The sequence below is a fragment of the Paramisgurnus dabryanus genome, chromosome 9 (assembly GCF_030506205.2).
Source record: "Paramisgurnus dabryanus chromosome 9, PD_genome_1.1, whole genome shotgun sequence".
Taxonomy (NCBI): Eukaryota; Metazoa; Chordata; class Actinopteri; order Cypriniformes; family Cobitidae; genus Paramisgurnus; species Paramisgurnus dabryanus.
This window is the reverse complement of record NC_133345.1, coordinates 7128789-7138686: the sequence shown is the minus strand read 5'-3', so window position 1 is coordinate 7138686 and position 9898 is coordinate 7128789. Positions and strand designations below refer to the sequence as shown.

General features: G+C 35.1%; 2 non-coding genes across 2 annotated transcripts; both read left to right on the top strand.

The window, feature by feature from the left end:
* The first annotated feature begins 8558 nt into the window (after positions 1-8558).
* LOC135765766 (U2 spliceosomal RNA) lies at positions 8559-8749 on the top strand. Its single transcript, XR_010541028.1, has one exon. It is a non-coding gene; the product is annotated as a U2 spliceosomal RNA (small nuclear RNA).
* Positions 8750-9532: 783 nt separating this feature from the next.
* LOC135765743 (U1 spliceosomal RNA) lies at positions 9533-9697 on the top strand. The gene has a single exon (XR_010541005.1). It is a non-coding gene; the product is annotated as a U1 spliceosomal RNA (small nuclear RNA).
* Positions 9698-9898: the final 201 nt, after the last annotated feature.

Here is a 9898-nt window from a genome sequence, read left to right as displayed (position 1 = left end):
CATTCAGTAAATGCAAAGTTAAACTGATGTGTTTTTAATCTAGATTTAAAAGTGTCTACTGTTGAAGCACATCTGATCTCTTCTGAAAGCTGATAATAACTAAATGCTGATGCACCTTGTTTTGAGTGAACCCCTGTTTTTTCTAAATGACCTGATCCTATTGCTCCGAGTAATCGGTTTCATATTCGATTAGCATATCTGTCATGTATTTCGGCCTGTAGCCATGAAGTGGTTTTTAAACAAGTAACAGTACTTTTTTAATCCATTGTCCATTGCAATAATCGGCCCTGCTGGTGATGAAAGCATGAACAAGTTTCTCTAAGTCCTGTCTTGAGACAAAACCTCCAATTCTGGCAATATTTCTGAGATGGTAGTAAAAGCAGAATTCCTTATTATTTTTCTCTATCTCAGGCTCTATGGCATATATGTCATGATTTTATTTGTCTATTTATATGTCTATTTACAAGGACTGCCTTGGCCAAACGTTATTGTTAATTAATATTGAAGCAGTTATTTAACATATTTCCTTTGAGTAGTGATTTGTGTAATGATCCATATATCTATTTTTATGTATATTTTTAACTTAGGAATGTGATTTTAAAGCACATATTTGTTATTGTATGACACCTCTCATGTTATGAAAGTAAAAAATAAATGTATTTTCTGATGTCTTGCATTTCTGTTTTTAAACTGTTAATCCTTATCAAGTGCTATACATTAGAAAGTGGATAAATAACAAAAATGTCACTCCTGACAGCTGATAAATTAATCGTTCTTTATAGCACCACTGAGGTGAGCATTTTTCAAGACAAGATTCTTTATAGAACCGTATAAAAAGGTTCTATATAGTACCAAAAAAACGGGTTCTGCTATGGTTACAAGCTGAAGAACCCTTATTTGGTACTATTTAGGAGCATTTGTCTTTAGAGTGTTGCGTAGGTTCGAAACTTTCAATCTTTAAACCAAAAAAAAGGGTCACACGGTTTTATTTGTGGTGTGGACATGAACACGCTGCAGGCATTGAAATGTAATTTGTAATTTATTGTCTCATTTCATATTTAACAAATAGAAAGCAAAGTGCTATTCAATCAGTTTAACTAAACAACTGGTGTTCCTCAATTTTGGGGCCTATTTTGTTCAGTATATCAGTTTTGTTCAGTTTTGTATGTGCATGCAAAAAGCATTCAGCGAGCAAATTAACTGAAGCTTTACCTTCGTGTTTCTTTTTGTATGAGTGATAACTGTTTCTGTATGTATTTGTATGGTTTTTTTACAAGTATAGAGTGAAATGCACACGGTGAGTAATGAACGCAGACCTTCAGTGCCGGATCTCTGACCCGCTAACCTCCATCCCGACAGCCAGCGCCTTCTCCGGATGCCATTGCGGTATCGCTCCTCGGCTTTTTGGGTAAAATCGAGTGGACACCGGGGACTACACGTTTGAATGGATTTTTGACCTTCGGCTATGGAAGCGAGGCTTGCTCCGTCCACTCCGTGCATCGACTCTGGCGCTTTCCGGGGACAAATAAGGTGAGTTGAAAACCAGAGTTTGCTTCTTTTGTGCGTGGTTGCCAGTTTGTTTGCCAATCCGTGGTCATAATATGTTCCGCTTCGTGGTTTCTCCATCGCTCAGTACTTTTCTGTGTTTCTATTTTACGTAAAGCTAACACCAAAACGATTGTGGAAAGCGCTATATAGATTGTTCTCAAAGAAAAAACGAGAAACAAACCCATGTGAATATGGGTCAAATTATCTAGGCGGAGCACTTCGTTCAAAGAAAAACGCAACAGAATTGTTTGCGTTGAACAAAGACAATGGTGCGTGCAGACATCGAATGTGTATTGTGGATAAAAAATGGCCAGTGGGGTGGGACAATTTTTCTTGAATTAAGTGTTTATGGGAAAAGTTAACGAATTTTTTCTTACCCTGTAGGCAGATTTATTTGCTTGTTTTAAGCATAAAATAACAGGAAAAGAAATTGTGTAGGGGGAGCAGAGGGTTTTTTTTTTCGTTCAAAGAAAAGCAGCGTGGCACGAATGAATGTTTGGCTGAAATGCTATCGTAATTTCCCCCTTAATTTTCCTTACAAACATGAAACCAGAGAGAAGGGCCAGTTGGCATCGAATTGCACCTTGTATTCGGTGATTGATTGAGGAAAAATATGCGTATGTGTATATATACACTTGTTTTGTTGAACAGAGACAATGGCCGCGTGCTCCAGCGTCACCTATATGCCTATTTCACAAAATGGCGCCTTTGACCGGAAGTAAGGAAAACATCGTTCAGGTTGCACCACTACGATGGCCACTCAATATAGTATGGACTGACAGCTGCTTTGTTTTCTCCTACACATGAATTTACTTGTAAAAATAACAATAACAGATATTGTCGATTGGTGTTATATTATTTTTTTAGCATTTCGTATTATCAAAATATATCATATGTTAGACAGCTGTCAATTTTAAATAAAATAACGAGACATACATAACTATTCGTGTCTGCTCCCGTTTATTGTAATGAGTCTGCACATTTGGAGAAATACTTAGACATTTTACTTCTTATTTCTTTAGACTGAATAATTATTTCTTATTAATTCCAAAGTATGAGACCCGATGATCTAATCGTGGTGTATGTGCTATTCCTCGTTTGTTTGCCTGCATCCATTGCTTTACGGCTTGCTTGTTGCGTTGAAATGCACATTTGATTTCTTTACCAGCATTGGATTTAGACCATTCAATGAGAAGAGTTAACAGCGTTTATTATGATTGATAAGCCCTCAACGGAGAATGAAGTCTGCATACATTAAAAGCCTTATTTTGTTTTTATCGTGTGCCTTCCAAAATGTATGCGACGAAACTTAAATCACGCAAAATATGAATGGTAACTAGACGTGCTTGTTGTGTGCAGGGAGTGCATTTATTTGTAAACTTTTGCTAAATCAAAATGGTTTATTTGTATTTGCTTTTTACCTGGGTTTTATCAGGTTCGCAGTCGGGACATTTTTAATCCATAGTGTATGGAGTTATCTAGTAGAAAATGATCTGCTGTTTTTTGGTAGAATGTTGTGTGAGCTAAAGAAACGAGGAATAAAACACACACCGCGATTAAAAAAATCAGATCTCATACTTTGTAATTGAAAATAAATAATAATTAATTTCAAAGAAATAAGAAGTAAAATGTGTAAGTATTCCTCAAAATGTGCTTTGGACTAAGTCTCCCGTCATCACAGCAAACGGGAGCAGACCCGAATAGGTATGTCTAGTTATTTTATTAAAAATTCCCAGCCGTCTGTAAATTCATGTTTGAAAGAAAAAAGTAAATGAATATCTTACTTACTGTTTTTGTCTTGTTTTCTAGTGAATATCTGACAATTCTTAAATGGAGATACATTTACTTGGTAAGCAAAGTGGCTTAAGATATTATGTATTGTAATAGAAAATTGTTATAAAAACGTTTTGTTTTTGCTGGGAATTCTTGTATATATTTCACAGCTATATGGGCCATTCTACCGAATTCGTGCAAATTGCTGTCCCGGAACCAAAAAACTAATTTAAAAAGCATTAACGTAGGAAAATTTTTGATAATAAAAAAATATAAGCAAATAGCAATCAAAACCCAAAGTAATATTTGAGGTAGCTGCAGACTTTATATATAAAATATCATCATTTATATAGTGGTTTCAATTGAGAGGTGGTTGTCCCAAACCCCAAGGTCTGAATTTCACCATAGAAAAAAAAATATGAAATAATTTTTTAATAATTTTTTATAATTTTTTAAATAAGTATCATTTTGATTACTTTTGTTAATTAAAACCAAAAATATATTTATTGGATATTTTCAGTAAAAATCATGAATAATCATGTAAAAAAACACTGTCCCGCATTTTCACGTCACTACCGAAACATTGCATAGTTCGGTCAATAATATAATACTGCTTTAAGCCACTCCCCTCAATTTTGAACCAGAAACTTTGTCTGTGCCTCACTCCCTCGTGGTGGCATGGTGATTAGATCAGTCCCATGGTTTTGAAGTAAATGTGATCAAAAGTTTGGAAATCAGTGTGTGACATTTATCAATGTCACTACCGATCACACATTTTTAATGATTAATTGATTTTTTAAATTTTTTTCTACTGGTCATTTAGGTTTTACTCATGTTTCAATGTCGAGAACTGTGCTGGCTAACTATGTACTAATTAGCTTCTTAGCAGTAGGATCAAAGTTAGCTTAAATTGTCACTACCGAAACAGTCACAACCGAAACATTTGTTGACTTTTCGGTTGTGACGTGATTGTTTCGGTAGTGACAAAATGACACTTGTTTCTTTATTTTAATAAATAAATAGAAACTTTCAAGTGCACATATATTCTTTTTCAGTACAAATAATTTGTCAGTCATATTTCTGTAATGTTGTATGCGATTTGACTAGGACTACAAACTAGGCCAGATTAATTTAATTAATTCATAGTAGCTTGACTCATTATTGAGATAAATGAAGGCTAAATGATTCTACCTCTGGTCTCATGGAAAACTTTCTGCGCTAATTTAGCGGGACTTTGACTGATTGCATCATATAATTTATATAACAGATAGCACATGGTATCATAGTAAATTGACATGTCATTGTTAAGTGTAGACAGGGCAGGCTCACACTAATAATGTAAATGTAAATATCTTTGGTTAATTTGTAGAGATAGCTACAGAGAGAGAGGAATTGCCAATATGCATAGACGGAAAGATGAAAGTAGAGCGGACAGACTGAGAAAATACAGACAAAGATCGAGGGAGGACCCAGAAAGGTACCAACAGGGCTCCAGACTGCCACCAATTGGTGGTATTTTGCAACCAAAATTTGAGAGTGTGCCACTGAATTTTACATCCATTCGCACATGTGCGACTAGTAAATTTGACTTTTTTTCTGATGTGACAGTGAATTTGAAACAGCACATTGTACTTTCTGCATCTATCATCAAAGTATGTATTAGTAATACAGTGGAATTTTGTAGAAATGTGATTATTTGGTTAGCATGTTGATTTACGGTGTGTGCCCCTAATTTTTTTGGTTGCGCCCCTAAAATTTTCAGTTGGGGGCCACTTTGCTCCTAGTAAAAAAAGTTAGTCTGGAGCCCTGACCAAGAATACTTAAAAAAGCAAAGAGAACGAAATCAAAAATGCAGGGAAGAAAGGATGCTGAAAAGTATCAAACAATTATCTGACAGGGAGCAAAGAAATGTCAGAAAAGAATGGAGGAAAAGACAGGACAAACACAGGAAGATGGTTAAAAGACAGTTCTGTGTGTATAGTTCTTTTTAGAGATTGACCCATATGGACTTTTTTTGTGCCAATGCCGATACCGATTTTTGTTTCATTAGCCTTAGCCGATACAGGCTGCCTATTTTCTTGAGCCGATACTTGGAGCCGATACTGCTTTTGCTCACTCAGTTTACATTATAAATGTCTCAATTTAAAAAAGTAACATTTATTGAACTTAAAAAAAAAACGATATTTAAAAAAGGTGATGGTTCTATGGAACCATGAACTGCACTCTCCACAATGATGAGGAACTATCAGCAAAGGATATTGATTTCTAGCACTTTATTACTACAAATATATATAAATAAAAAAATTATATAGAAATAAAAACCCGCTTTGTCAAGTTATGATCAGCTGTTAGGCCGAGCTTACAATGTTGTCACGGAAAGGTTGTTTGTTTTTAGTCACATGACCTGCAATCGCTTGCGGCTTCCTGCACTCTGTAAATAATGCCAGTGACAATGTCGGTGAACACAGCAGCCACATATTGGCCAGTATACACATAAACACATAAAATATACACGATACACATAAAACTCGCAAAAATCGGCTATCTTGCATCCCTTTAAGGTCTGAACTATCCGTCATCAGCGTAATGTCAGTGCAAAGTGCTTTTATGTGGTGTTGCTTTAGATATTTTTTGTGCTGTATGTTTTGACTGCATAATGCCAATCATTTTTGACTAACTAATTATTTTTTTTTAAACAAAATATGGACAATCCAATATGGATGTCACTAACGAAACATTACTGTCACGACCGAAACAAATAATGTTCTAGAAAAATAAAATAGGTTTTGTTGTCAGAAAAGATTATATAATTTTATTTAGTTAGATAAAAATTTAAACTAATGAATCCTTGAATTTCAAATCTGTATCAGTGCATGTATGGCAATTACAGAGAAATAATGCTTTCAAAATGCATTTCATTTGATAAACCACGCTTATAGTTTTGTTAAAATTATATTTCTAATCGATATAACAATGAAACTGTCTTTAAAAAAATGTAAAAAATATATTTAGAAGGTTAATGTAAAGAAAATCAGAATAGGCTATTAAAAACCTAATTTTTATATCAAATGTTGTTGTGTTTCGGTAGTGACACATTTTGGGAGAGAGAAAACATTTCGAAACTGTATAAAAACACGCTAGGAAACTAAAGTGTCCAATCAGTAGATTAGTGTTCCTTAGATGTTCTACTATGTTTATGACTACAAAGCTTGCAGGAAAAAACACACTTTTTTCAAGAAGTTTTGAAGTGTCAATTTGCACCAATTCGGTAGAATGGCCCATATAATTAATTATAATAACGCACTTTTTGTTGATAAACATGTTAAAAAATACATTAACACAGAATAATGTGGCAACAAATCAAATGTGCATTTAAATGCAACAAGCAGAAAATAAATAAATAAAGCAAATGCATGGAAAAGAAACGAGGAATAAAACAAACACCGCGATTAAAAAAATCAGATCGCATACTTTGTAATTGAAAATAAATAATAATTAATTCCAAAGAAATAAGAAGTAAAATGTGTAAGTATTCCTCAAAATGTGCTTTGGACTAAGTCCCCGTCATCACAGCAAACGGGAGCAGACCCGAATAGGTATGTCTAGTTATTTTATTTAAAATTTCCAGCCGTCTGTAAATTCATGTTTGAAAGAAAAAAGTAAATGAATATCTTACTTACTGTTTTTGTCTTGTTTTCTTGTGAATATCTGACAATTCTTAAATGGAGATACATTTACTTGGTAAGCAAAGTGGCTTAAGATATTATGTATTGTAATAGAAAATTGTTATAAAAGCGTTTTGTGTTTGCTGGGAATTCACAGCCATATAATTAATTATAATAACGCACTTTTTGTTTATAAACATGTTAAAAAATACATTAACACAGAATAATGTGGCAACAAATCAAACGTGCATTTAAATGCAACAAGCAAAAATAAATAAATAAAGCAAATGCACGGAAAAGAAACGAGGAATAAAACAAACACCGCGATTAAAAAATCAGATCGTATACTTTGTAATAATTGAAATAAATTATAAAAATCAACAGGTTTATATTTAAAACAAGTAAAAAAATATCTGCCAGCGGGGTAAGAAAAATAAACGTAATTCTAGTTTCAACTTAATTCAATAATAAACTCAATTTAGGTTTATTTTTCTTACCCCACTGGCAGATATTTTTACTTGTTTTAAGCCTTAACCTATTACATTTTAGAATTTATTTCAGTAAACAAGACTTAAATTCTAAGCCACTTTGCTTATTAAGTAAATGTATCTTGATTTAAGAATTATTTTTTAACTCGAAAACATGAATAAAATACTAAGTAAACGAACAGATTGGGATGTTCAAAACACTTAAACATTTTTTTTCACTCTACCCTTCATATTACAGCTGTCGAAAAACCACAGCAACGTTGACAGACCTGGAAGCCATGATATATTAGCAGTTTTTAAAATAAGTTAAATCTAGAATCCTTATTGGTTTTAGATACTTAAAAGCAATGAATGATCTTCTTTCTTTTGAATTGATTTGGTATTATGGAGGAGCTCTGTGTCTGGTTATTGAAGATGATTTCGTCTTTGCTCCTATGTTGGCTTATTTTTTGTTATTTCCGTTACTATATATATATATATATATATATATTTTTTCCCCTTTGTTTTTTCTGATTTGAGGTTATGAAAATGTTTTAATTTGTAATAAAGGTTTTTTGAAAATTCTAAATTCTCTCTCTCTCTCTCATGAGCGTGGATCAGTTCCTGCATCAAGGAAAAAATGCGCATCCTGGTAAATTTCAGAAGTTAGACGACTGAGCTGCAGCGGACAGCGTAAGATTTATGAAAACACATTTGAGAAGAAAGGCAAAGCATGTTTCACAGTTAATCCAAGACCATAATGACAATTTTGCGCTCTGTTTCCCGAAGCTCGTGGAGGCGTGGAGCAGCATACACAGTTAAGGTATGTGCGATCTATCGGCATTACCTTTACGATCGACGTATTGGATCTGCAAGCTGCAAGCAAATTAACTGAAGCTTTACTTCATGTTTCTGTTTGGTTAAGCGATGACTGCTTTTTCCCAACAGTTTGTGTGTGTTTTCTGCATGGGTTTAGAAAACATGAACTTCTGATCTGCTAGCTCAACGTTCTACCTCTGTAACGTATAGAGTTAAATGCCCGCTAGCCTCCACCCCAAAAGCCAGCGCCTTCGCCGGCTCCCCCTTTGGCTGCGTCTATTCCGGTATCGCTTCTCGGCCTTTTGGCTAAGATCAAGTGTAGTATCTGTTCTTATCAGTTTAATGTCTGATACGTCTCCTATCCGGAGACTATATGTTAAATGGATTTTTGACCTTCGGAAATGGAAGCGGAGCTTGCTCCTTCCACTCCATGCATCAACATGGTATTGCAGTGTTTCCATGAATGGTGCGCTCCCCTTCTCGGGGAAAAATAAGTCAAATACAAAAAAAGAATTTGCTTCTTTTGTGCGTGAATGACGGTGTTTTTTCTAATACGTGTGTTTCTTTAAATTGCTGTGTTTTCGTTGGCTTTATTGGTTTAACGAAAAGCTTGCGTGGAAATGAACACGCTGATAAAGAAATGTTTTTGTAATGTATTTAATTATTTTCTTTACAAGTTTGTGGTGGTGATCCGAGGACGAATTAAACATCCTCGACACAGCTGAAGGTGCAACAAAAGCGAAAGAGGCCGATTGGAATGTTAAAAACACCTGAAAACTTTTTTCACTACCCTTCATACTACAGCTGTCGAAAATCCACAGCAACGTCGACAGACCTGGAAGCATAGCTGTACTTGTTTAACTCACAACGACAACGGGTAAGTCATTGAGCCCTGTGTTTTTATTTATCCACGTTCTAAAATTGCTATGCTTTCGTTGTTTCTTGATTGCTCTGTACATTTCTTTGTTTCTATTCCACGTAAAGTTACTTTGTAATAACGAAACCATATATTTGAATGCGCAATTTAAATCCATTTGATTTAAATTGTTTCACATATTTCACTCTACACGGTTCAACCGGGCTGGAAACGGAATAAAAATAGGGTAGATCTCGAAGAATGTTTGGTCTCAGACGTGGCTTCGTGCGCTTTCCACCTGGTCACACACAGTAATGAAATGTTAGTCGGACGGCCTTCGGGGGCGCCGTTGATGTGATCGGTCACAGGAAGATGCGGCCGTCTGGCCTCAAAGGGTGTCGCTCATACTTACCTGGCAGGGGAGACACCATGATCATGAAGGTGGTTCACCCAGGGCGAGGCTCAGCCATTGCACTCCGGTTGTGCTGACCCTTTGCGAATTCCCCAAATGTGGGAATCTCGACTGCAAAATTTCTGATAGTGGGGGACTGCGTTCGCGCTCTCCCCTGACCTATGTGTTAAAAATAGATTCTTTTGTCGTTTTACGTAAAATCCAAGAGACGTCTAACCACGGCCCAAGAATACATTAGTCATCAAAAAAGCGGCTATTCAACGACTACATAATTTCTAATAGACAGCGAATATGTGTCTAGGCTAAAACAAGGCTTAATTTGGGCTGTCAGTGAAAATCTAATAGACGTTTGACCATT